Genomic DNA, 25,371 nt, shown 5'->3' with positions numbered 1-25,371 from the left:
CATATATTGAAATTTCTAATATATTTATAAAATATCAAACAAATTTTCAATTAAACATTTACATTACAATGTGAAGTTAAATAGTGTAAATAGTGAAGTTAAATAGTATACTGGAAATAGTGAAGTTTTTGGTTATTGATGTATAATTGTAAATTAACAAAACTTTTTTTGTTGCTTATATACGTTTTACAAATTTATCCCCGTAAATGTTTGCAAACATTTACATGTTTGTAACCGACCTTAGTAACTTCAAAATTTCATCAGTAGACAATGTCAGGAATTTGTTGAATTAGTACACCTGCACCCTTAATTTACCGTCGTAGATGGGAATGTTTGCAAAAGTAATAGTGGCTGGATTACCTTAGTAACTGTACAATATTTCATCAATAGGCAATTTTAGAAAGTATCTTACTTCCTGGAATTAAACTATTATTGGAATTAAGGATGCAAGAATTGAGGACAAACATAAAAAAAACTGAAAAAAAAAAACATTGTGAGTTAAAATAAACCAAGTAAAAAAGAAGAGTAATTGATCGATTACAACTTGTTATCGAAGTTGAATATTTTTGTTTATAATGTTTAACTGAAAAAAGAAAAATAAAACATTGTGCAAACTTTTGCTTAGTATGTATTGTTTTGTGGGTATTTTTTTAAGCCTAATACCTTAACATTTTTTATGATGTTGAACATGCACTGACGGTGTTGAGAACTTGAATATAAAATAGTCGTTTTTTTAAATCTAGTATTTTTAATCTAACAGTAGAATTTCGTATCAACAATTTCGTTATCCTCAGTTTACTGTGGCTTAAAATTATTAAATAATAATTTTTTTAAAAATTATTTGCTTAATTTTTTACGTACGTAGAAGATAATTAGGGTAGTTTTCAAAAATTATTTGTTGTATCCATCGTTGTTATCCATCGTAAAATAAGAAACATCTTATTATTAATAATGGTCAACATGCATGTCTGTATTACCAGGAATTTTAAGCTCAGTGGGGGAAATTTTAAGGGTTGAGTAACGCAAGAAAGGAATCACGATTTTTAGAGATTTGATTAAACTTATATCTAGTACACTGAGGCAGCCTGTTGCTGTTTTCTGAATAATTTTTTTTGATGCTTTATTGTTATTGCTAGTTACGGTACAAGAAATGAAATGAATCATTAAGTATTTCATAAAATGAAATAATAAAAAAATCAATATTTTATTATTATTATTATATTGATTTTTAGTAATTATCTTTAACAATTGAATAAACTATTATTAATATAATATTGATTGATTTAAATATTTTCAACCTTCGTTTAAAAATTATTTCTGGTTGTAACTGCTTTTATTGTATTTAGTTAGAAAATAATGCGCGTACTTTATGATTTTATATATCTGTTTACGACCTTCTAGTGTTTTAGTTGTTTTAGAAATATATATATATTTTTTTATAAACTGCCCTCTAGTATATAAATCTCTTTTGTTTAATGCAGTTTTTCTCTAATTATATACTTCTACTCGCATGGTCAAAGCCTTGCTTAAGGGTGTGTTATATCTCGAGTAGGCCTATTGTATTCTTTCAACTTATTCTTTTTCTCTGCTCTTGGCCTTAATATGTTAAAAATTCAAATATTTTCTCCTTTTATTTTTCAAAGCCCTAAGATATTTTGTTCTTGGCCCTGCGATAACCACATTCTCTGTTTTGTTTCTCTCGTAATATGAAGTAGTATTGCGACTTTTATTCTCTTTTTCTATTTAGTTCTCTGCTTTATTCCGTTTTTCTTTAAATAGTAGAATTTTTCTACTTCTTTTTAGTCTTTTTAGTCACAAATTACGAACGGCTGTAAAAATATTTCAATAACCAACTTATTACAGAATATCCTTTGCACTAACCGTTTCGGATTGTGTGTGTGTGTGTGTGTGTGTGTGTGTGTGTGTGTGTGTGTGTGTGTGTGTGTGTGTGTGTGTGTGTGTGTGTGTGTGTGTGTGTGTGTGTGTGTGTGTGTGTGTGTGTGTGTGTGTGTGTGTGTGTGTGTGTGTGTGTGTGTGTGTGTGTGTGTGTGTGTGTGTGTGTGTGTGTGTGTGTGTGTGTGTGTGTGTGTGTGTGTGTGTGTGTGTGTGTGTGTGTGTGTGTGTGTGTGTGTGTGTGTGTGTGTGTGTGTGTGTGTGTGTGTGTGTGTGTGTGTGTGTGTGTGTGTGTGTGTGTGTGTGTGTGTGTGTGTGTGTGTGTGTGTGTGTGTGTGTGTGTGTGTGTGTGTGTGTGTGTGTGTTTATGTGCGCACGAAATGATCAAACATTTAGTTTTGTTAAAAAATATTTATTTGAATTTAATAAAGAAAAGTAAAATAGAAAATGTCTACTATATACCTGGAGAATATGTTCTACTTATCATGTGTTCAATATGACCATCACGTCTAGCAACTTCTTCAACACGAACGTCTATATTGTTATAACTCGACGGCACATATCCTCGGTTATCTCGTTACACGCTTCAATGATCAGCACTCTCAGTTCCATCACTGTACGAGGTTGTTTACAGATAATCTTTTTCTTTAGTAATCCCCAAAGAAAATAATCGCGCGGATTCAAATCAGGACTGTTCGGGGGCCAGATCTGTCCATACGCAAAACGATTAGGAAATCGGTTTTAAATGACATTTGCGTTAAAAGTTTCATGCAGAAAGTCAAACAATAGCTGTGTGCGGTCTGGCTCCATCCCGCATGAAACAGTCGTTTTCTAATTGCAAGAAACTGAGGAACAATATTGTTACGCAGCATGTTTAAATAACGTTCACTGTTTGTTCAAAAAATAATGGCCCATATTACCCCATGACTTGAGATAGCGGCCGATACCGTAATTCTTGGAGCATGATGCACCTTTTTATGAAGTACGTGTGGATTTTCGGAAGCCCAAAATACGCATATTTTTTTTTATTTTCAACCCCGTCTATGTGAAAATGCTACATCTGAAAACCAAGTATTGTTCAACAATACGTTTGGTTCACAGCCCGTTTAGCGAATGCCATTCTTTGATGTTTATTGTTAACCGTTAATTTAGGCAACACTGTTATTTTGTACGGATACAAATGCAAATCAGTTTTTAAAATTCGCTGCAAGACCGCCTAGAAATCCCAAGTTTTGGAACAAGAAAAGCTTCTGCTTTTCTTGTTGATTTGCCCGGGCTACTCAGCAACGCTGTTCTGATAGCTTTGAAATTCTGTGGAGAACCAACATCGGAAGGCCGTTCGGGTTTATTCTCAAATACTGAACCATCACTATTACATTTTTCGTAAAGTCTATGTATTGTTTTGAATGTGGGCGACCACCGAGTTGAAAAATGTGCACGAAATCGTCTTTGTGTAAGCACTACATTACTCACCGAAGCTTTCAGAGCTCCCATGCACCGACATACATGGGCACCATGGCTACATGCTTGCCATCGCAGGGGGCATGTGGACAACGGAAAGGTCTCCGTTACACCTGCAATAACAATGACCCTGGCCGCCACATCGCCAGCTCTAAAAATGGTATGAATCCATTTCCAAATCGTTTGTTTGTCCAAATCCTGCAGGTGACCGAAAACTCCAGTCTGTCTGGTGACCTGAAGTCGGAACCAGGTCAAAATTAAAAAAGCATAACCGAGGAATTAGCTCGCAACCCTGTTAGCCAGCTATAAGTATTGTACATAAGTACAGCTGTTGCCGCCCTGGACGTGGAACGTAGATGTTGTGTTCCGGACGTGGGGATTACCTACCTCAGGGCAATAATACACATTAATAATAATAATAATTATTAACCTAAACAATTATTGCCAAAAAAATTGTTGGATCATTTCGTGCGCTACTCTGTATATATTTAATATTATTTTATTATAAAATACGCAACGTGCACATAAAATCATACTTAAAAAGATTATATTTTTATATTTTAGAAAAACTTTTTTTAGATTTGCATATTGTTGATGTAGGTAGATTGCTACTACTGTAGGTAGCACTAGCAGTAATTGTATGAAAAATAAATCTCACTCATTTTTTTTGTTTAATTTAATGAAATAAGCTTTAAAAAAAATTAAGTAATGTATACATTAAAAAATGTATAAACTAAATTTTTGATTGTGAATGATTTTGTCAGTACCAAAAATAATCTTACTTTATTAAAAACATAAAATGGAAAACGCTATTTCCAGGAATAACAGAAATCATCAACTGATGATTTTCGATAAAATATTTCCAGTACATTCTCGTATTTCTTTAATTTAACTTTAAATTATTTTGAAATAAATTACTCGAGGAATAACGATAAAAAATTAGTTTATCAAGAACAAATTTAAAATGATTTAGCATTTAATAATGTACTGAGAAAACAATTAAACGTTATTATAACGATCTTAGAGATTAATGATCTGCTTAAAATTGAGTAAAAAGTGAAGGAATGAGATATCTAACGCCTAACCGCTTTTTCTTTTTCCTGTTTAGCTTCCGGTCATTACCTTTCAGATAATATGTCAGAGGAGGTATTATTTTTACAGTTATTTTTACACGGATTTGGTAATCCGTGTAAAAAAAACTGACTTTATAAGGTCTTGAAGGCGGGAACTCTGGACTTCCAAATCAGCTGATTTGGGAAGACGCGTTCACCATTAGACCAACCCGGTGGGTTAACGTCTAATAGCTGGTAGATTGGAAATGGTTTATGACGTGAGCGTATCATCAGACGTGGAAGGGAGACCTCGTGTTCAATGTAGTCAATGATGGCTTGGATTTAGGATGGACACTTATTTCCCATTGCACCTATCCTAAAATCCTGCTTAAATAAATATATAGCGTCCGCCATTTTGAAATTGAAAATCTTATGTAAAATCCTTATACGTTACTCGATATGTCTTTGTATCTAATTTGAAGGAACTTTGATGAGATTTTTTATAAATAAAAACAAACGAATTGTGAAAAAGTCAAGTTAAACATAACCTCGCTCCTCTTGGCCAGCTAATTCATTTATTCATATTTGATGTTAAATATAATTTTGCTTAGGCGGTTTGGTTTATTGTTTTTAACATAATTAGGATCTCGTAATGATTACTTTAATTTATATTGACATAATCTTATTTTCAATAGATACTTTTCGGCGTCGTGAGAAATATATTTGAATAATAAATTTTTACATGTTTTTCTATCATTTTTTTTTAATAAATATGAAATAATATTTATTAATAAAAAAAGAAAAAAAAGTTTAAAATATTTTAAACAAATCTTTTAGTAATAAAGTAAAACTATATTTACCAGTAATTTCATTTTTCTACATAGAAGTGATCGTTTATTGTTTTCATTTTCCTAAAGAAAAGGACAACTAATCTGTTGCATTGGCATTAATTTTATTAAGAATAAACAACTTATACTTGTTACTTTCTATTAAAAATTACTTTCTATTACAATAATGTTCAATGTAGAGCGAATACCTTTCTTAATTAGAATGAATTTGTCACTTGTAGAGCTGAATATGATTCTAATTTCAGCGGGCTTGGTATATTTACATGCAACAAGTACAAGAAGAGTTCGGTAAAAAAGACTATAAATCAATTTTATTACTCTATTTTACTATTACATTTCATTAATTATTCTTGAGAATAGCTATACAGTTTTCAATCGTGACTTGTGTCTCACACAGATCGTCAACAATCCCTTCAGTTATAACAGCTAACCCACTACCAACAGGATTTCATATTTTGATATATTTTTAAGTCTAACCAAATTTAAACGGAAATTATTTATATTTCTAATTTTTAATGATTTATCACCGTGTAAAATATTTTAATTTTTTCTGTTGTAGTTAAATTCTGGAATTTAAATGGAAACCATTACTCATGACATAAAATGTACATTTTGTTTTACTGAAAAAAAAAAACTTTTAGTTATTAATTATAAGCAGACAGAAAAAGATTGCTTTTACGAAGAATTGATTAAAATTTGCTTTGGGTTGCTGAATGCAAATTTAAATGAAATCTATCTGTTTTCTGTCTTTTTTTCGTATTCTTTCTCACTCTTTTCCTTACCGTAAGCTGTAAAGTGTACTCTGATTAATATCGGCCATTTTTCTCTTTATTTTATTCTACTAAGCTTATGATCTATTGGCATTAGCTTTTGTTTTTTGCCGAATGTGCAATTTACGTTTAGTTCTTCAATCGATACTGAACTTTTCAAAACTGAAATTAAAAATTAAGACGATATTTCACGTTTTTTACAAATTTCATTAGGACAACTGCCATAAATATTGTATGCATTTTGTTTAAAATTTCTACTGATGCAAATTAGATTGTGTGTATATTTAACAAAGATCATATTTATCTTTGGGAAGTAATAAATTTGGTCTACAATATATAGATATGAGTGGGTTTGTGTGGGCGTGTGGTATAATGACGTAATTACAAAGTTTATATTATTACTCAGTTTATCTATCCATCCGTTTATAGAATCATGAGTTATCTTGTAGAAACGTCTTGGCAAAAGCTAGAGTAATCAAGGCTGAATCGTTATAAGACGAACTTTCTTGTAAAATTTTGTGATTACACTATTATAAAAGAGCGCTGCATGTATAAAGAAAAGAAATCTTAAATCTATCCTACATTCAACAAAAACGTTTAGATGAACTCTGGGAGTACGTGCAATTAGCAATATAACCTCTTGTGAGAGGTTACACGTCTAGTTTCTTACTGTACTTAACTAACTCTACCCGCGATTTTATTCGTTACAGAAGAAGCATCGCAGTATCATCTTCAGGTTTACTCCTGCACACTTTTGTATAGTTTTATACAATAGTATAAAACTTGGTTCATATTTTCACTTTACGACTACCTTTTTCCTGTCATAAATTTCAATTTTTTTAAACTCTTTTTAGCTTATTTTCTATTATATTTTTTGCAAATGGTCATGCTGTCCTGGACACTACGATTCATTTTGCTCAAAACAATTACAGTTCTAATCTCTTATTTTTTTCTGATTTGTTAAACTTGCTATCTCATAAATAAACTTCCAAAGGATCAACTTGAATAAAGTACAAGTTGTATATGTCTTTGTATTAAATCTAGATGATTATGGGATCTCCGCTTAAATTTTTGGCATCATCAGGATGGTTTTCGCACGTGTGAGGGTAGGCAAAAATCATTAAGAACTTGAAGAAACCTCAGTAATAAATACAAGCGCGTCCAATTATTTAATCAGTTAAAAGATTTTTATTCATTCTTTTTTCGTAATAATTGATTTGCTAGTCGCTTATTCAAAAGTTATTACTCAACCTATACAATTCTTTTTCTTTGGTTTATGTATAAATATTTACGTAAACTTTTTACATTTTTAAAATACAGTTTAAAATTTATGAACTTTCAGAATTAAAGATTGGAAGTATTAAATTTTGTTTTTTATTTTAAAAGTTATTTACGAAAAAATAAACAAGTAAAAAATAAGAGGAAAATGCAAATATTATTTTATTTTTATTAATTTTTTGGCAGTATACCATTATTTTAATCAAACTGAATCAATGGTAATGTTAGTTGAGTGTCGGCTCTTATACCATGGGAGGTTCAAGTAGGTTGTATATAAAAATTACTAATGCAAAGCACGAAGTAACTGTAGGCGCGCAACAGTTGAGCTGAACTATATATATTTCAAATGCAGTGTTAGTATAGTGCAGGGAAACGACGAGAAACAGCGTCAGGTCCAGGTCGCTACATTGATCTCTGTGGAAGAGACCTGTTGCTGTTGTGATGATTACCGTTCTCTGGTGGGGCAGACTACATTACTACCCACGGTTTTATACACTTTTTTTTTTTTTTTTTTTAGCTTGTCTCATAATCATACAAACAAACAGTTTATCAATTGATTTATTACACACGAACATTAAGATCAACCCACACTACATTATCATTCAACTGAATGATTATATGTGTTGATAATGTACGGTTTATAACGCGTTGAAAATATTCTATTTATATTTTTTTCATTGTTGATGCAATTAAAATATTAACAAATAATATCAATATGTATTTTTTTTACTACAGGAAGTATTACTTACACGTAAGTCATTTTAATAATAATCGTAGTTCATTTATATTTATATATATATATATATATATATAATAATTTAATTAATTTGTCATCTTTAATAAATGAATATTCAATAAAAATCATTAAAATAACTAATTTCACTTTTAAAATTTTACTTAACTTTAAAATAATAATTCATTTAAAAATTAAAAATGTTTTTCTTGCAAAACACTCATCTTTCTCTCTATCTGTCTCCCCTCTTTTCTTTTCTTTCTTGTGTTTTTCTAGGTATTTGGTAAAAATCCACCGGGTTGGTCTAAGCGTCTTCGTAAATCAGCTGATTTCGAAATCGAGAGTCCTAAGGTTCAAATCCTAATAAATACTGAAGTTAATACTGCGTCGTGGATACCCGTGTTCTTTGATGGTTTTGTTTTATTTAACCACACATCCCAGAAATGGTAGTCCTGAGATTGTACAAGACATTTACTTTCCCGGTTATTATAGAAAATAATAGAGGAGAAAATATTTATCGGTCTAAAAATGACACTGTCCAATTTTTATGTTTCTTGGACCTTTAGAATTCCCCGTGTTAAAAAATTCAATATTTGGTATTTATATACACATGAATGACATGTTAACCTATTAAGGAGATTTATATTACCAATTTTCCCTTTTTAATTCTGATAAAGGCTTTAGGAAAGACTTTATAATCTCTCTAATCCCTCTTTGAAGTTGGAATCTATCGAATCTATTCATGGTATTTGTTGGGTTACCTGGTTTGTTAGATAATATGTCTGGAAATGTTTGAACTTAGTATTGTTAGATTATATATTAATAGAATAAAATTTTTAAAAAAATGTTTAGTTCTGCGGAAGAAGGTGGACTTTTGGTTAATTTAATTTGGTTTTAGTATCTTTTTAATTTTGTTTAATATTTCTAACAAAAGATAAGGCAGATAAATAAACGTAAATGTTCCAACTTGTAGCATCATATCGAACCCTGCTTTAGCTTGTCCCGCTAAAATTTTTTCGACTTTAAATTGAGCGTAACTCAAGAACGACTGAAAACAACCTTCATCAAATGTTCGCATACTCGACATCACAAACACTAATAGTTTTGGAGATTTTCAAGCTAAAACATTTGAACCTTAAATTGAGCGTAACCCAAGAATAATTCAATCAATAGTCATCAAATTTTCACATGTACAACATCAAAAACATTATTAGAACATATATAAATTTCAATGAAATTGATGCGTAGTTCTTTTGGAGATTTTCAGCCACAAAAGTTTATACATAAGCCTATAAATATACACGTATAAGAAAAACCCATTTCAGTGAGTAGTATTTGCGTAATCCTCAGACCTTAAAACGTAAAGAAAACTCATTTTCACCTCCCTTTATTACCATTCGTGCGAAAGTAATTCCGCATTTCGAAAAGACGGTAAAAATTAAATAAAAAAAATATTTAAAAAACCATAAGATCCTTTAAAATATTGATTTAACGATTATTTTCAATTTTTACTCTTTCAAATTAATCAGAAAAGAGTTAAATGTTTTTTCTCTTTATGTGGAAAAAATACTATATAAACTTTACCAAAAGCGGGTCTCCGTGACGCGAGTGATAGCGTCTTAGCCTTTCATCCGGAGGTCCTGGATTTGAATCCCGACCAGGCATGGCATTTTCACAAACGCTACAAATCATTCATCTCATCCTCTGAAGCAGGTGGTCCCGGAAGTTAAAACAAAAAAGTAAGGGAAAATTTGAATTTTTTTAAAATAATAGTTTTTCAAATGACCCAAGATATTGTCATTTGAAGTGTGTGTGTTTTTTTTTTTTAATTTATGATACATTAATATTATACACATACATTATTAAAATGAAACTTTTACAATTTTTTTAACTTATCGGTAGTTAAAAAAAAAAAGAAAAACAGAGAAAACATTAAAATATTTCTAAATAAATAAGACCATTAAAATAAAAATAATTTTATAATCGTATCACTTGGGGTGGGGCTAAATTTTCAACTGTATGCAAATGTCAGTAAAGTTCAGCTACTTCTTTCTTTTTTTTATATTTATTATCGTAATTTATTGATTATATTACGACATTTTTCGTTAAACACGATAAAATAATTACTTACGAAAATCACTTTTCCTTTATTTTATGTGGCCTTTTACAATTGCAATGTTCAGAGCTTACCTACGTACATATTCTGTGGTTATATTTAAATATAAATAATACGTAATTAGTTTAAAAGATTTTTTATGCATGTAATTATACTTATCGTTTACTTGTTCTCTAGTACGATTTTAAATAGTTCTATATTATTTGATATTATTATTTAAAGTAATTGGCAAATATAAAAATAATTAACCAATTTTAGACAAGTGTAAGATATTTACATTATTCAGCTCATTTTATTATTTTGTTTTTTTAGCTTATTTTAGTATATATTTGCTTTAATAATAATAATAATTAAAAGTAAACAGTTTTAAACATAATACTTTGATTAATTTCTAGGAGACTTCAAGGTTGTATAATAATTACTGATAATTTACTTTTTAAATTTTTTCCATATTTCAGGGTGACGGTCATCCGACTTTTAATAGTTGTTTTTCTTTTTTTTTTCTTTTCCGTAGGGGGAGGAAAACGCTCTGCCAACCGCCGTCTGGACCGCACTGACGGCAGTACGGGCCTCTCACCCGCTAAAGAAATCTCCCCCTCTTATCATGCAGGGGCAGGATTTAAACCGTATGGTGTGTACACAGTCCCTGCACGATCACCCGCGCACTCTGCTATCCGAATCTGGATGACCGAAAGGCGTTCCCAGGGGACGATCGACGACCGAGTCGTCGGTCGTATTACTATTTTATTTTATTTTACCTATTATAAGGGAGCCCCCGCCGATCACCCCCAGAAGCTGACCTCCCTTGATTACTTGTTATCGAACTCCATGTCTCTATAGATTCGTATCTCCTCAGCCTGTTGTCGTCTCTCCTCATTGGCCTTCTATCCTATCATTGTTGCGATCGAGACATATTGTTGCAGTCATAGGTCCACCTTCCTTTGTTCGAATTCACACCATCTGTCGTAATGTTATTCCGCCATCTGTCACACTAAACCATGTAGAAACCGTCAGTTGCTTCCTTTCTGTACCGTCCTCAATTTTATGTACTTTTAAAAATGTGTATATCTAATTTAATAATGGTACAATGAAGTCATGTGATGTCCACATCTGATTTGGCGAAATATCTGATTATTTAATATTAATTGAAGATTATAATTTAGAATCGTATTATTATTTTTTTTATGCATTTGTTTCTGTCTGATAATACAAATCGTAATAAAATTTAGTAACCTTCTCGTTCGTTTTTTTTTCATTTTGTTGTTGGTTACATCATAATAGTTTAAAAAACATTGGAGACATATAAGACAAATTTATTTAAAGAGTAATAAACGGACTTTTACTGTAATCTAATATTTCAGGCAAGATTGTTGAATTAATAATTATATAAAGATATATCAATATATAAAACTAATCAATAAAAACTAATATTTTAGCAGTCCACTTTTATTAAAGAATTGGAAGATCGTAACTCACTTTCAAATGAAATAAGTTTAAATGAAGTGCAGAAAAAATATGTACATGTAGTTTAATAGACGTACAAGGAAGTCATATGGTGTCCACATCAGATTTTTACATGGTACATTTACAGTGTGTTTTTATTACTTTTACAAAACACACCTTTTTGAACACTATAACATAATTAATGCAATTATTAATTTAATATTTTTAAATAATACTTCGTTAAACGTTGTAGAAAATGACAAGTGCTTTGTTTTTTAATTATATTTTATTTTACCTATTATTGTAACAGTGAATTGACTAATTAACGTTTTTCTGTTTCTGTATGATTTGAATGTAAACTAATGATATTTTTTATTGTTATACTGTTGTTTCTATGCTTCTATATATTCTTACTTTCCCGGCAAATATACATAAAAAAACTATAATAAAAGAGAAAGTATGGTGATCATGTCGGAAATGGGGTATGGATATTTTTACGTTTTAGGATTCATCTAATTCATTTAAACAAAAAAAAAAAAAAATCATATGTATGATTTTTAAAGATAAAGCCGAAGCACACTGCTTTTGGCTTTATCTCAGAATTGGCCATACCGATTTTCTTAAAATTTTGCTGAAATATTTATAGTACCTTGAACATATATATATATATATATTTTTTTTTAATTCGTTTTTGTGTGTGGGATATCGCGGTAAAACCCATTCTAATTTTTTCAGAGGCATTTTAGAAAACGCCTAAAGCAAATTTCTTACCTACAGTGCATATATAAATAATACAAAATAGTTTTTTGTCAAAAAATCAACTCCAAATTGAAATATGTTTTTGTTTCTTTGCTCTGTATCTCTTCGGTTTAGTTATTTTTCAAACATTTTTTTAAAATGAATACTTCAAATATACAACTATGAAGAAATGTCTATATTATTTTTAATATAGACTTCCGTAAAATGCAGAAAAGTTTTTTGAACATTTAATTTTTCTTATTTTATCCTCTATTGATAGCGTATTAGATTTAGAGAAAATTTTGCTTTAGCAAATTTGTTAAGTAACAGTAACTCTTATATATGTTGAGTAAAATATATACTCGTATGGAATATTTTCAGGAAATTTTTCTTAAGATTTTTACTTTTTTGTAGAAGTAAAGGAACTTTTGTGATCGTGAAAAATTTCGGATTTCAGATTTTAACGGAAATATTAATTTTGAACTATCCCTGAATCCATTGAGACTAGTTTCGGCGTGACGACTGTACGTACATATTTATGTATGTACGTATGTGTCTCGCATAATTCAAAAACGATTTCCTGTAGCATGTTAAAATTTTGGAATTACAATTGCTGTAACATCTAGTTGTGCATCTCCCTTTTTGATTGCAATCGACTGAACCAAAAGTGTCCAAAAAAGCAAAACTTCCAAATAAATTTGGATTTTGGACTTTTTCTTAACTGCAGTAATAAACCCTCATTGATAGCTTTTCAAAGCTATATTATAAGTGGTACATATTTTCATTTGTTTCAGAGTTATAGCCAAATGAAATTTTAATTAATGAAATATTTGGATCTTAGATGAAGAAGACAGTTAGTTAAAAAGAAGACATCTACTTTTTTTAATTTAAATATATTGATTTATTAATAATTATTAACCTGTGATTGTAAAAAATTTATTTACGATAAATTTAATTCAATAAAAAAAAAAAAAAATGAAAAATATGAAAAGTATTAATGAAATAAAATTTTATGTACCTTTCAGTAAAAAAAAAAAAAAAAATGCGTATATTTAATTTAATAGAGGTACAAGGAAGTCTTGTGGTGCCCACATCAGACATTTTTATTTAAAGAATATATTCTGCACCCCTAAAAAATAAAATATATACTGTTTTTTGTTTTTTGTTTTTCTTTGGCTTTTACTTTTAATTCTTATAATAAAAGATTTTTTTTGTGTTTTTCTTCAGCACTTAAAGGGCTATTATTAAAATTAAAGCAGCTTTGGCACCTAAATTACTTTTCGGGCCCAAAATGAGAGGCAGATGTTTTCATTACTTTGATGAAAGTCGTACTTTATTTTTTCAATATTTTTAAACAATTCTCTTTTAACGAATTTTAAATAATTCTCTTTTATCGTCTCTATTTTAGCGGCTAAAAGAGAATTCACATTGCTATGCAGCAGTGGGAATTTTTTTTGAATTTTCATGCTTAGATCTTATTTTTGTATTCATGACTTGACTGGCAAACCGGAAAGTCGTGCAAATTAATGCCAATGTTTTTTTATCTATTTAATAACATTCAGTTAAATATCTGTCATCTTTTGATAAATTTACCGCGGCTTTTTTAAATGTAAAATGTAAGCTCTGTCGACTTATCTCTTTAAGACTTGTCCTCTCTTTTGAGAGCTATTCTCATTCTCTCAAAGTTACGAATTTTGTCATAATTTATTTAATTTTCTTCTAATAAACATAGATAATGATTTCATAACTAATAAAAACAGTAATTTCGTTTGATTTAAACTAACATTTCATAAAATATTATTAAACGTATTTAAACGGCATCATTTCGTTAAAAACTATTCCGTCTTTGATTACTACTCAAGAATTAAAATTAGAAATTTAAACAGAAAAGAAAGTTTCAAATCGACAGGTTGAAGCAGAAACGTAATAGGTTTAAAAAATTCTTAGTCTTAAGAAGACTAAGCCTAAGACTATTACTCCATCCTTCTATTCGTTTATTTGTTGAAGATATTTCCCGCAATAACGATTTCTTTTGCATAAAGTAATAAAAACTTATCGATATACTGAAATCGTAAAGAGTTTTTTAATAGTATTAGGGGATCTGAAAATGATCTTTAAAAATAAAATTTCTCTAAAAGTCAACGATCCACATTCATGAAATTTCAAAAAAAATGTATATAAGTTGTATGAATGCGTTTAATATATAGAGTATTAACCAGTAATATGTAGGATAAAGTGTAGCTATAAAACAAAATATGTATAGTGTTACAAACATATACTCGTGCTTACACATACACACACTCGCATGCGCTTACACACATTTTTGGAACCAATATTTTTTGATTCGGAACCTCAAAATACCGTGAAAATAATCCAAGGGAGGCTTAGTTTTTTCCTGCAGCAATTTATTACAACCTGAAAAAAAACAATTACGACTATAGTAAGTATTTATTACAGTTTATACCGTAAGATAATGCAGTATAGAGCTTATAATGAACTCTCCTCAATATGAATATTTATTTTATTATTAATACTAGTTGATATTTTTCCGTCAAATTGGGTTCATTAGATTGATTAATAGAGTTTTCAGTTTCACACGATCCATATTTTCTTTTGCCTGAAAGTAGTAGTCCTATAAATAATTCTGTCGTACATGATTTTCATCATAATGTGTTGAATTGTTTAACTCAAAAGTAAACTTTTTAAATGATAATTTTCACTGTGTTTTGATACTGAGCTAGATGAAGTTGTCTTCCATTACTTTACATTCCTTCTTTGGTCTTTTCATTGCCTATTTATTTTTCATAAAGGTTTTTTTTTCAAAAATTATATCCTCTGGTATGTCTTTGATGTTTTCTCTTCCTTATTTGATCTCTTTTCCGGATGGTTTTTTCCATTTAGTTTTAACCCTCTTGACGTATTGTAAATCCAATTAAATTCACTAGGAAAAAGTGCTGATATTAGACGTAACGTTTGTAATTATTTTTCTCTAATCGGGATTTGTTTCTTCATTTTTAGTAAATCCTCAGTATTTTTGGTGGTGTAATTTCCTTAACCGTAGAACTTTATATCTATCTTAACTATACACTATATCTATGCTATAAAACTGTTTTAAAAGCCTGTTTTTGTGCATTCTGCTTGGAATAATTAAATTCTTTTTAATTTAATCTTTTAATAACTAATCTAATTGTCTTTATTCAATTTTATTTTCATAAAAAACCAGACATTTTTAATTTTTCCAATGTAGATCAGTCTTTCTTTTTCGAAATATTACAGTAACAATAAAATTACATGGTTCTGTGGGATTTTTAACACATACTCACACAGTACATTATATTAAAAGAGCTGACAACACAGTTGTAGGATTTTCTCATCTCGCGGCTTTTTTTCTGATGCACGACTTAACTACGCATACACATACATAATACAACTTAATTTAAAATATTTATCATTTTATTTAAATATAATATTTTTTTACATGATTAATTCAATGATACTAACTAAACGCTCGCGCATACCGTATTTCACTTGCGCGGGTGTGGTGGCAATAGCGGCCGCTTTAAATAATTGTTTAAACTTTAAATGTTATTCATTTATTTAATTCTACCGCTCATCTGTGACGTTACAACATAGCAGACTCACCGGGTTGGTCTATTAGTGAACTCGTCAACGCAAATCAGCTGATTTCGAATTCGAGAGTTCTAAGGTTCAAATCCTAGTAAAGGTAGTACTTTTATACAGACTTGAATACTAAATCGTGGATCCTTAATTGAAACCCAACCAGCAAAGAACACCGGTATTCTTTGCTGGTTGGGTTTCAATTAAGGACACATCTCAGGAACAGTTGACCTGAGACTGCACAGCACTACACTTCATTATCACTCATATGTATCATCCTCATTCATCCTCTGAAGTAATATCTTACCGTGGTTCTGGAAGTCAAACAGAAAAAGAGAAAGTAAGAAAATATTTTGAGGTGGGGGTGTGATTTTGCAAAATGATTTTTTGGAAATATTAATTTTTAATTGTTAACAATTAAGCCTAAGAAAAATAAGACCTTAATTAGGCAAAATTTCGAGATACTGAGGGTGACCTTTGCTCTACACGTCACCCCCTTGACCATTTAAGTTGGCATATTTAAAGGCATCAAAGACCCATATATAGAAGTAATCGGACCAAATTTGGTCAAAATCGGTAGAGTAATTGGAGACGTAAGACGTGAAACACTGAAGACACACACGTACATGCGAACATTTCCATCCGGTTTTTGTGTTCTTTTTGGGCTCCTTAGGTGTCAAAACAAGGTAAGCAATTTTAGCGCTCAGATTAATAGTAGAAGAAAGATTAAAGAAAAACAAACCAACATACATGCCATTTGTAACTTAGAAAAGACATTTGATAACGTAAAATGGAATAAAATATTCAGTGTTCTAAAAAATTTAGGGTTCAACTACAGAGATATAAGAATGAGTGGTAACATTTACAGGAACCAGACTGCAGCAGTAATAATCGAAGAGCTTAAGAAATAAGCAGTAATAAAAAAGGAAGTCAGACAAGGATGTTCCCTATCCCCGTTATTTTTTAATCTTTACGTAGAGCTAGCAGTTGATAATGTTAAAGAACATTTTAGATCCGGAGTAACAGTGCAAGGTGAAAAGATAAAGATGTTGCGATTTGCTGATGATACAATAATTCTAGCCGAGAGTAAAAAATGCTTAGAAGAAACAATGAATGGCATGGATGAAGTCCTACACAAATGCCGCAATGGTGAAGCATGGGACGAAGCGTGGCGACGTCTAGGGCTAGGAAGGTAGCTCCAGGCTTTGAGTATTCTGGTCCACTCACATGTAAGGGTCGGGTCGGAGCTACCCGATAATGGTATGGGGGACCTTCAAGGTATGAGAGGATGGGTCGCGTAGGGTAAACACCAGATATATTTAAGCATACCTGGTGCTTCATAGGTTACGGACGGGAAGGCAAGCTCTCCAGATGAGGGATAGGCTGGCTGTCTAGAAGAGGAAGTCGGCGTGTCCTGATGACGCTAGGTAGATCCCGGTGGGATGCCTCTATAGGGGGCTAGATAGAGAGGGTAGGCTGTTGCCACGACACCCTGAGGTGACAGAGTGATGCTTAATTGCCGGACTGATTGCTATAGGGGTGTTTAAATCAGAAACGAACGTTTAAGAAAAAAACGAACGTAATGAAATGTGGTAGAATTAAAGTAGATGGACTACTGAATATAAAAGTATGACGAGAAAAGACTATGGAGATAGAAGAACAACTTTATTTGGGATGCAGAATTACTAAAGATGAACGAATCAGGATTTATATAAAATGCCGATAACACAGGCAAAACAAGCTTTCAATCAGAAATTCAGTCAGTGTCAAAACGTAAAGATCCAATGAAAATTGCTTATGCCCATATTGGACCGATTACAATACTTTTCCTTCTAAAACTATAGCGCTAGACGGGAAAGTAATATATAGAAATAAAACTACTACATAGCTAATGTGACGAGATGATCAGTCAGCTGATTTTCAACTGTTGCGATTACTAGCAAAATACATTTTTTAATTTTTTTTTAGGATTTTACGTGGAGGAGGCTAAAAAATCTGCTCTCAGATAGCACGTGTAGGTATCGTATGTTATGTTGGATTCCAACTAAACCGACTCGGGTCGATCAAGTCATAACCAACTAAAACCACCCTCCTGTCAGCGACATGCCCGATACCAACCTTTCGGAATCACTCGGATCATGCCGCTCCACCAGGTCACTAGACGTCAGGAGAAGGGAAGCCAAGCCACACAGAACACCTGGGAGGAGTCCCGCATAAGAGCGTCGGAGGACACGTAAGCGGACAGGCCCTCGGCCGAGCGTCTAGGGGCTCCCCCGGGCACATGGGGTCACCTTGGTGCGATGAAGCTACGGGCACTTCGCACAGGTGTTGGATGGCGGCCTAGGTGGCTGGTACTTTAGATATGTAGTATACCTGTGAATCGAGTAGCAGCTGTGTACAGCTTCTGTGGGTGCGCTTCTGATGTGACATACTATGAACATTTTTAGCTTCTATTATATATATTATGTTTAGTTTTAGTTATTATGTAAATGTATGTCTTCTATTCTGAATGAAAATATGATGAATAGTTTTAAGTATTATGTTAAAATATAATTATATATATTTATTTAAGAAAATTGCCTTTTATTAAATTACAATTTTTTTATAGTAAGCAAAATTATATTTTAGACAATAGCGCAGTTGTATCTTAGACAATGTATTCATTAATTTAAGTATCAATTACGCACTAATTATATAATAATTTTAATTTAAATTTCCTAATTTAATTCAAGTTTTTTCCCATAATTTTATGTATGAATGTCGAGGATAATTCAATTTTGCATTTATTCTGCTTTGGGCGGTGGAAAATTCAATATTTGTATGAAAGACGATATAAAAAATTAATGGATATAACCCACAAAGCTTCCACTTTAGTAGTGGGTGAAAATAATTTTCAATATAGATGACAGTTTTTCGTAGAGGAAAGGTATGATGAGGTAGTCATGTACTACAAACCGACGAAGAGAGAATTAGAGAATTCTCTCTTTATTGCGAATAAAATTTAGTTATGCTTTAATATTTTATATTATTGAACTTCATTCGTTGAATTCTTTAAATTTTTTATTATTATTTTGAATAATAATTTCATAAAAAACAGAAGTTACCGTGAACATTCATTTGGCTCTGTATGTACTGAAAAATTAAAAATTTGAAAAGAATACCTTTTGCTTGCGTATTATAACTTTCTTGTGACAAAATATTTACAATTACTCTTGTAAAAATGTACGATTTTTTTAAATAATAGGAGGATAAAAGTTTTCTTATGACTTTTTATTTTTTTTCGCTTAAAAATCCTTAATGTATTTTTCAAGCATTAATTATTAAATTAATGTTTGAAAATTGTAGGCAATGATGGACAGCAGAACCATGAAAAATCTTGAAAATCATGAAATATATGCTACGAATGTTAGCGATTAGTCATATATTAAGTGACGCCAAGAAGAAAACGAGCCTTGTACCACAATCGTCCTTACTTCTTATGCTGAGATTCTCTCTTGAACTATTGCCTTACAAAAAAACCACCTTAATGGTTTTGTATTGTATTTTGCAAGATAGTCTTTCTACATTATTGTTTGATTTATGTACTTAGTTTTCTTTTTATCTAACCGTTCAGGGTTAAAGGTAGTAAGATTAGAAAGAATATTAATTTGCTCTTACCTTATCTTCAGAATCACGAGACTTATGGCAATCTATTTCTGCCACAAATTTTGCTTCAAATTTAGCTACGGGTTTTTAAATAAACTTTCTTGAAAATCTGATTTACTGTATGGTTCGATAACAAAAGGTACTTACGAAAATAGAAAATGTAGTTTTTTTTGAATTGTTACTTAGGAAATTAAACGAAAAAGACCACATGATAAGAATTTCAAATGAATTAATTTCTAATTATAATTTTATAAATAGAAAAAAAAAATTTAATTAAAAAAATAATAGAAGAATTTAACTAATAAATTTAGGAATAATTATCAAATTATTAGTTCTTAGCAAATCTGTATTCTACGGTAAGTTGTCAGAACAGATAAAAAACGTATTTACTTTTTTTTTTTGAAAGAAGCAGCAAGATTATTTATTATATATTATTTATTATATATATATATCTTATATAAGATATATATAAGAATAATCCTATATATATAATATATCTTATATATATAAGATAAATGGATAAATGTAAAATAATTGAAATTAAACGAAATCACATATAGTTTAACTAGTTTACACTAAAGTTGAACAATACTGTGTGATTTCGTTTAATAATGATTGAAAATTAATTTTTTTTATTGGTTGATAGCGGTATGGTTGAACTAACAACTTGTTGGCTTTTCAGAAGATCTATAATTATAGTCATGCGTGTTTAACACATTACCTTACGTAATTACTTTAAGTAGTTTAATGGCATATCACCAATATTCTTGCTTTAATTGAAATTAAGATTATAAGATAAAATTAGGTTACTTAAGTGAATTTAAGCAGTCAGTTTCAGAGCCCTCATTGGTAAGAACATATAAATGTATTTTTCTTATTTTCTTCTTACTCTTTATATTACTTCTACGTTAAAAGAAATTAAGTTTTTATGATACCATTAATAATTATTTTTCCGATAATATTCATAACCTATGAACTTCTGAGAATGTAGATGAATGTAGAATGATTCACATAGATGAATTCTTTTCATCTGTGCATTAGGATTTTTTTTTAATGCATTAAATTTTTCTGTTACAAGAGCTGTTATTAAGGACTTGACCTGTTGTTGATTTAGATTAAAGTAACTTATGTTTTTTTTAATTAGAGAATTAAGAATTAAGTAGCTTAGTTATAATCAAATAATCAATGAGGTGATTATTTAAAAAGATTTACAAAAATTAATCTTTTCTTCTTAAATTCTGATTAGTGTACTCTCATTCAAAATATTTAAATACACAGCAGTTTTGATTATATCTGACGAGATTTATTTTTAACATCATTACGGGATTTGAAATTGGTGTAAATTGTTACGACTTATCAACTCGTTATTATTTTTAACCTTGAACATGATATTTTCTTTAAATTTTAAAATAAATCCTGTATTTTTTAAAATTGAATTTTGTTATTAAATTCTTATTTTATTTTGTTTCAGGTAAGGAAAAGTCGTCTGAAGAGAAATTTCCTTTTTCTTGTGTGTGAGTAAAATCAAAGTTTTTATTCTAATATTTAATTACCATTGGTGGATATGAAGGTGATTGGATGAACGTCTGTGGGAGTGCAATTGCTTATTTATTAGCGTTTTCGTTTTACACTTGTTATTTTAGTTGTTTTATTTAATAATATGGTATATATTGTAATTAGCGTGTTGGGTAGGTTAGTTTTTACTTAGAAATTTTTATTTTTTATTTAGAAAATTATTTTTTAATGAAATTTTTAAGATTTTTTTTGTATTAAATTAATTGCACGAACCTAAAATTTTATTTTCGAAATTATATATATAAATTAAAAATTTACATGTATCGCGCGAGTGATACATCCCGGTTCGAATTCCGATCAAATAAGGCATTTTACATACGCTACAAATATTACATTTCATAATTCTGTTATCTCAAGAAAGATAAATATAGTATAAACATTAAATCTTGCCCATGAACAAAAACATAAGTTAGAAGATAATTTTAAAAAAAAAATAATAATTTTCTGAAGATTGTAAATTTTTACAAAAAATTTTAAAAACTAAAATTAATGTTTATACCTGTCTAATTACTACGTTTAGGTACATTTTTTTAAAAGCATCGTTTCTAATAAATTAATTTTATGATAAATTTTTAGGAGGGCTTGGTTATAGAGATTTCTCTGGTTTTCTTTATTTATGATCCAAATGGTCATTTTCTAGTTTTATTTTCAGATTTCTGTTAATTGCAATTGCCGTGTTTACAAATTATTTTTTTCTTGCCCGTTTTTTCAAAGGATATAGTTTTATGTATCGCATTTCCGGGGATTGAGATCAATCTCCTAGATGTAGCCATTGTAACAGTAAAATTTAAAATTATAATTAAAAAAAATATATTTCTTACTTCTTGTAATACGAAGTGCAGTTTTAATTTTTGTCCTGTCCTTATCGCTAATCTTCTAAAATGCAATTTTTTTGCTGAATTTGTTAAATTGTTGTCAACATTTTCTCTTTGTAGTCAGTGGGTTTTTTTTTTTAGTAAAACCATTGGACTCAGATTTAAAAAAAAAATAATTTAATTTCTCTGCGATAAGCCTTCAGCACCCGATTTACCCTATAAACTCGATCTTTTATTCTGTAGCATGAAAGGAATCGTTTTGGTGGCAGTGTGCGTTTTTATTTGGTATACATCAAAAGTGATTTGATTATTTTTACAAATGGATTTTACATTGAAAAATCGCATATGTTCTGTTTCACCCATTAATTTAAAACGTTTTTGTGTATTCCTTTTAACTTTTTATCTAATGATCGGTTTCCTATATTGTACGGAGATTAAGCTCTAGATTATTGAACTATCTATAAATTTAATGGCACATTTTGATATTCAGCTGTATTCATATTAAACTATAAAAAACCTTAATTTCCAACTACAACAATTTTTTTCAAATTAATAAAAACTGTATTCGAATAAGACGTTTCAAGTCGCGTAAGTTGTTTGCAATAATATTTTTTTTACGTTGTAAAAATCACCTTTAAATCTGTGCTGTGGAAATGTGATAAGGAGATTAGGTTGCATGTGAAAATAATGCCAAGGTTGACCGGGTGCGAATCTGGCGTCTTTTGGGAAAAAGAGTAAGTCCTTTTCTTCCGCAACGACTGCTCTTGCCTGGTATTTTCATCATTGAAATTACAATTTTTTTGTAAATTATTACTCGTATTTGCTGAACTTACGAAGGAAAGCTGGTTTGTTAAATATGATATATCTACGTTAAAAGGTTTATTGTTTTTTCAGATTTATTGTGACATAAAGTGACTGACATAAAGTTGAAAAATGGAATAATAACGTAACAATTATATTGGTAATGGTGATATTTTTCTTGTACAGTTAGCTAGAAGTTTTAGTATGGTAAAAATATTCACATTAATTAATTTAATTGTTTGTTGTACAAACTCTTGACTCGTGACAGCTGATAAGTATCGAAGTAACCATTGAATGTGTTTTGATGAGTTTCACTTTTTATTTGTTCTTGAATAGTTGCTAAAATAAATACTTTTCCATGTAAATATTTACTCTGTACAGAATTGAATATTTTGAATATAGTTTTTAAGAAAATATTTTCATTTATTCTTATTAATTTTATTATCGTTAATTTATTTACAAAATATGAGCGTACTCAGGAAATGATGATTTAACTTATCTACTTAATTTTAAATTAGTATTAGAACTATTATCAACATATAATTTACTTAATTTTTATTTTATTTTAATAAAATTTTATCTCAAACCATTTTTAGTTACTATTATCTAGGTTTATAATAATAGAGGCGAATCGTATTTAATAAACCAGAATAAACTGAGTGAAATTAGCTTTGTGTTGGCAGGCATGATTATGACGCGCAGATTAGTGCGTGTGTGCGTATGTAGCTTCATTAATATAATGGTAAAGCTTGTGCATATTAAACCTAATTTAAAAAACTCAGTTCTTTGATGTTATTTATATTTCATATAACATCGTGTTTATGGCTATATTTTTAAAGGAATGAATTTATTTCTTTTTGTAAGGGAGTTTACAAAATTTTGAGGAGATGCAAAAGGTAATTGATCTTTATCAAGTATGTTTAAGATGTTAAATGAAGTAATGCCGTTGTTCGAACTGGATTAAAATGTGACCATCTAATCTATTGTTCGCCAGGCTTACTCGGAAATGAATTAAAGTTTCTCGTTTTTTGATTTTATTTATTGTTGTTTTATCTTTGCTACATATGTTTTTATTTTTTAGCGATTAATCTATAATTTTTTTTATGAGTTGCAAATTCTTAGTAAATGTTTCAATAGGAAACGTTATGAATCGGCTGATATACAAGAACACATGTTTTCTTTGATCTGTAGTGTGATGTTGAATTTTATTTCTGTTCTATCAGTATAGATCCAGGTAGATCAGTTGTCTCCGTCATTACCATTATACGTGAGAAGAAGAGATGTAACAATTCAGAGATACGTAAATGAATTTAACCCTGAAGAAGCATGTGCTAAAGAGCAACTAATTGTTCATAAGTCCTCTTGACCGTAAGCGATCAAGAAAGCTGTGGGTACAAAAACCATAGTCCTAAAAGTAAATTTTGTTTTACCAGATTACTTTGGAATGTTATCTGTTTCTAGTGAGGGGAATCTGCTAGGCCTCTTATCACACGGATGTAAACTGAAATAGGTAATTTCCTCTTTGATAACAAACTCTCAACAGAGAAGTTTCTGCTGGGCAATAAGATGAAGCCTTCAATCTCACCGGTCAACAATCTTAAATAAGTAAGAAATCTGAACATATAAAACGACGTTGAAATCGGCCCTGATCGATAAAATTAAGTAATAGATCTAAATTCTGAGATTTGGACATTGCAAATAATGTTGACTTACGTCTAATGCTAGCTATACAAATATTCATGTAATATACTCATAATTTACTCACTTTTCTGCTAATTCTTGATTTGCATTAATTAATTTTACGGATTGTTAATTCTAGTTTTAAGTGTTTTGTTCGATCTCGGTTTTTATTGTGTACGTTTACCTCATACATTTTTTGTTTAGACGTTTGATAATTTATTGTCTTGTAATATTTTTAACACTTTATTTCAGTTGATGGTAATCTGATTCATAATCTAAGTAAATATCCATTTTATCTTTCTTAATTTGTCTTTTTTTAAATGCTTGTTTAATTTTTAATAGATCTTTCAACTGAAAATTGGCCTCAATGACTTTTACTAATATAACTAGTTTAACTGATTTTTACAATTCGATCGATCTATCCTTTATAAAAAAATGACCCTTCTTATTAGATGGGATTTGATATCATGGAGATATTACAGCAACCATATGTGAGGAATAAGCCTAATTTTATACACTTATCTTCTGGGATTAAGGTCTCAGTTGCTTAGGTTCTCATCAAAGTAGCTTTTATCTAATTTTAAGTACATGAAAGTATTATCTTTTTTTTATAGTTTTGGCGTAAATTGGGGTAAAGTTTAACAATTTAAACAGGAGTTAGCATTTTTTCTCGTTAGATTGAAACATGTAAGTGGTAGAAATACTTGCTTTCGAAATATAACAATAATTTTGTCTATTCAGGCAACTTTACAACCGTTGAACCCTTTTTCTTCCGATTGTTATGTGAAAAATAATGTATGTTATGAACGGACAGGTGATCCCAATACGATTTTTTAATTAATTAATGTTTAAATTTGTTTTTATGATAACCATTAGTTTATTTTTTATTTTATTTTGTAAAACGT

General features: G+C 29.9%; 1 protein-coding gene across 6 annotated transcripts in view; it reads left to right on the top strand.

Annotated features, from left to right (window-relative positions):
* Positions 1-25,371, top strand: part of Trpm (transient receptor potential cation channel, subfamily M) — a 747,840-nt gene that overhangs the window by 376,784 nt on the left and 345,685 nt on the right. The window lies entirely within an intron of this gene.

The sequence above is a fragment of the Lycorma delicatula genome, chromosome 3, assembly GCF_047948215.1.
Source record: "Lycorma delicatula isolate Av1 chromosome 3, ASM4794821v1, whole genome shotgun sequence".
In the NCBI taxonomy this organism is placed as follows: Eukaryota; Metazoa; Arthropoda; class Insecta; order Hemiptera; family Fulgoridae; genus Lycorma; species Lycorma delicatula.
This window is presented reverse-complemented; position numbering and strand designations above follow the sequence as displayed.